The sequence below is a fragment of the Petaurus breviceps genome, unplaced genomic scaffold, assembly GCF_028583685.1.
Source record: "Petaurus breviceps papuanus isolate PSGF00001 unplaced genomic scaffold, PetGlider_PUasm1.0 126, whole genome shotgun sequence".
In the NCBI taxonomy this organism is placed as follows: domain Eukaryota; kingdom Metazoa; phylum Chordata; class Mammalia; order Diprotodontia; family Petauridae; genus Petaurus; species Petaurus breviceps.
Genome location: NW_027185655.1, coordinates 34530135 through 34533982, shown reverse-complemented (window position 1 = coordinate 34533982; position 3848 = coordinate 34530135). Strand labels below are relative to the sequence as shown.

General features: G+C 37.0%; 1 pseudogene; it reads left to right on the top strand.

Moving 5' to 3' along the window:
* Positions 1-2769, top strand: part of LOC138166385 (procathepsin L pseudogene) — a 188625-nt pseudogene extending 185856 nt beyond the window's left edge.
* Positions 2770-3848: the final 1079 nt, after the last annotated feature.

Genomic DNA, 3848 nt, shown 5'->3' with positions numbered 1-3848 from the left:
CACACACACACACACACACACACACACACACACACACACACACACACGTAAGTAAAGTAGAATTTTCCTGGGAAACAAATCAACTCATTAGTGATACGTTATTATTTTTAATGATCACACTGTGTTATCAATAATGTATTTGTCTTCATTTATGTGCTTTCCTTCTTAAATGCAGATATGTTCCAGGGCTACAAAGGGTACACTTTGAAGTAAGGGATTTTTTTTTCCTCCAGAAATGGTGGTGAACATTTGTAGATCAAGCTATACCCTCTCATCCAATTCTGCTTTTGTGATTATTGGGTTATGTTTGAAAGGCATTTGGTCTGTGGCCCTGGGAGAACCTGTGACCCTGATCTCCTTATTATTATGACTTTAACCACTAGAGCTACTCATAGACTATATCAGGAATATTAATTGGGCCATGAACTTTTCTTAGGTTTGTGCAACAAATACTCTCTGGGTGCTGGACTTGTAGTCGTGAAGAGCTGCGTTTGAATCTTCCCTTAGACACTAGTTATTAGCTTTCCTTGTCAGTGAAATGGGGATAATCATAGCATATATATTACAGGGTTATTCTGAGAATCAAATGACAGCATCTAGGCAAAGTGTTTCATGATTTTCAAAGCATTATATAAATGTTAGCTATTTACAAGGAACTTTATACTTCTTGATGAAAAGAGAGTTACATAAGTTATTTAAAAACTACTATTGTTAGATTTGTTTGGGAAGTGGCAACCCCTCAGGAACAAAAAATGTCTTCGAGGAGATGAATACTCTCTGGGTGCTGGACTTGTAGTCGTGAATAACTATGTTTGAATCTTCCCTTAGACACTAGTTATTCGCTTTCCTGGGATAATCATAGCATCTACATTACAGGGTTATTCTGAGAATCAAATGACAGCATCTAGGCAAAGTGTTTCATGATTTTCAAAGCTTCTCGAAGAGGACCAAAATGATGTCACTATGCTAGAGTCAAGTTTCAATGGGTCCGACTGTGCTGATCAAACCAATACGAGCTCAAAATGCTCTGCCATAGGTGGGCACAAATAGTCCGTGAGAACATTTGGGGTGGATACTCTACATTTTCCGCATCCTGCATTTCCTTTGAGCTGTTTCAATTCTGCTTCAATCATAGCCCCTTCTCTAACATAGGCACGCCATGATAAGAGGTTCAGTGACAGTATCTCCCATGTCACACAATCAATTCCAAAGTTCTTAAATGAGGCCTTGAGAGTGTTCTTGTATCACTTCTGACAAATCACATATATGCATATATGTGTGTGTGTGTATGTATGTGTATGTATATGATTTTTCTTCATTTTTTTTTACTCCTAAGTACAAATAGCTGATCTATGCTTGATTTCACTACGAATCCCCAAACCCTCTTTCTATTCTTTGTCTCCTTTTGGAGATTCAAATTCCCCCATGTTTTTCTTCAGAATGATTAACTTCTAAACTACTTATAAGCTGATGGTAATGATAACCAATGTCTCAGGAACTAATGGTGAAATGAAATACGCTTGCAATTTCCTACTGGGGGGGGGGTCTGTTTTTTTTTTCCTTTCCAGCTTTTTTTTTTTTTCCTGTCTTTCCAGAGCATCCGAGTCAGCATCAACTTTCCTCGGCTTTGTTTCATTGTTGGGCTCCAGCCAGGATTCATCATTTCCTGCTTCTACAGCCATCCGTACCAGACCTTCTAATCAGCTGCTCTTCGGTGAAGCCTCTTTTCTCTTCTTTTACCTAAGGCTCAAGAGATTCTTGTTTGGAAAACCAATGGTTTATTTCCATTTGCTTTTCTTGCTTCCCTCCCCCTTTCACATAGTCACACATGAATATTGATAATAACCTTTGCTCACACTTAGATATATGGATGAGGGGGAGAAAATGTCTTGTTTTGGTTTCAATCAAGAAAAGGGAACAGGGAGACTTTGTAAAATGAGGATTATAACAGCACCTACCTCCCAAATTGTTGTGGGATCAAATGGGGATAATATTTGTAAAGTGCCTTGCAAACCTTAAAGTGCTATGTAAATTACAATGATGACAAAGAGTTGAAGTATAGCTTACATATAACCCTGTCCAAAATCAACTCAAAATAATTTCATAAACACATTAAGATCAAATCCCATTATAACATCAGAAAACTATGCTTTGACATTATTTGTCTGATTGTTAATTTATTACATTGCTTCTGTGGAATTAACTGACACCATGTAATAATGTTTCATCTCCCACTGAATGATGTTAGTTGTGTGCTGTGTCCTGGGACAGATTTTTATAAGGGGAATAATCCCCACAAGGCAAGTCCCTTGGAAGTGAATTGAATGAACCCAAATGAACCCAAACAGGATTAACACATCCTGCATTCTCTTTTAGGGATAATAGCTTGGGCAGAGTTCATATTTGTTTATGAACTTTGGTCACAGAGACAGCCATACTAAATAATGGAATTGGTTTAGTATCTTGAACAGTTATATTTTCTGCTTTTCCTATATTAACTTCAAAGTCTTGGGTTTCCATTACCACAAAGGAATATATAGGTCAATAAGTAATTGCTAGGCTTTGATGTTTAGAAACAGAAACATTTTCATTTACTTAGATACCATTTCACTTGCTTGCATAATAAATTGCTGGGTCTGTGCTATATGTGTTAGAGATTGCTGGAGCCCAATGTTCATGTTTTTAATCTTTTTAGATTTCTATTGTTGTATGCTGTGATTGTGAGTCAGGTTAGCTCAGGGTAGCTGTGTAAAAATAAAGGACTGCCATGTTGAAGACTGGCTCATTCCTTCTTTTTTTTGTTTTTGTTTTTCCTTACTGATACTTGAAAAAGCACACTCCTAGGAATAAGGAAGAATTTTGTTAAAATTGAAAAATTATAGACAGAATAACTCTAAGGTTAGCTGTTGAATAAACATGGTTTCCACTTTAGAATTTGAGGAGACCCTGAAACTAAACTGGCCGCCAGTGGCATCCAAGTTGATGAAAAGTTGAGTTTGATATCATTTAGTCAGCTTCCAGTGATTATTTTATAGAGAGACCTTGTTCCGGCCTTGAAACCAACAACATAGAGGTCTTTAAACATTTGTGCTCTATACTTTTTTATTATTTTATTTTATTTGTTTACTTTTAGCTCACAAAGCTCAGTTCCATAATCCCTTGAGTTCCAAATCTTCTCCTCCTCCCCCATAGCATCATGCAATCTGAGGTAGGTTCTACAAATACCTTCACACTAAACAGTCAAGTTGTAAAGAAGGATTATAGCCAATGGAGTGAACAATGAGAAAGAAGGAATGAAACAAAACAAAACGTGAAAGAGAGAGGGACTAAGTAGTTTGCGTCAATCTGCATTCAGACTCCATAGATCTTTCTCTGGATGTGGATGTCCCTTTCCATCATGTGTGCTCTATTCTTTTGACAGATTGTAGGATCAGAACATAAGCATCCAGTTACTCCTTGGTTCATGTAAGACTAAATTCTCATAGGATCTTCAATTCTAGCAAGAAGGGGCCATGCAAGTCATGAAGTCTGGCTCCCTCATTTTACAGATGAGAAAAATTATGCAAAGAGGTGTTAAATGACTTGCCCCAATAACACAGCCAATATGTATCCCAGGCAGATGTGAGTCTGGGCCTTCCTTACTTTAAGAACAGCTCCCTTTTCAGTACACTGAATTTTCTCTAACAATAAACTTGTTACATTAAAAAAAAAGCAAACTGCTCATTTACACCATAAATCATTCTTTCTAGACTGACATTTCCCAATGAGAATCATCAGACTGTTGAATATGTTGACTTGCTGAAGTGCTTTATCACAAAAGTTTGGGGAGTTTCTTATATGAATTGTTA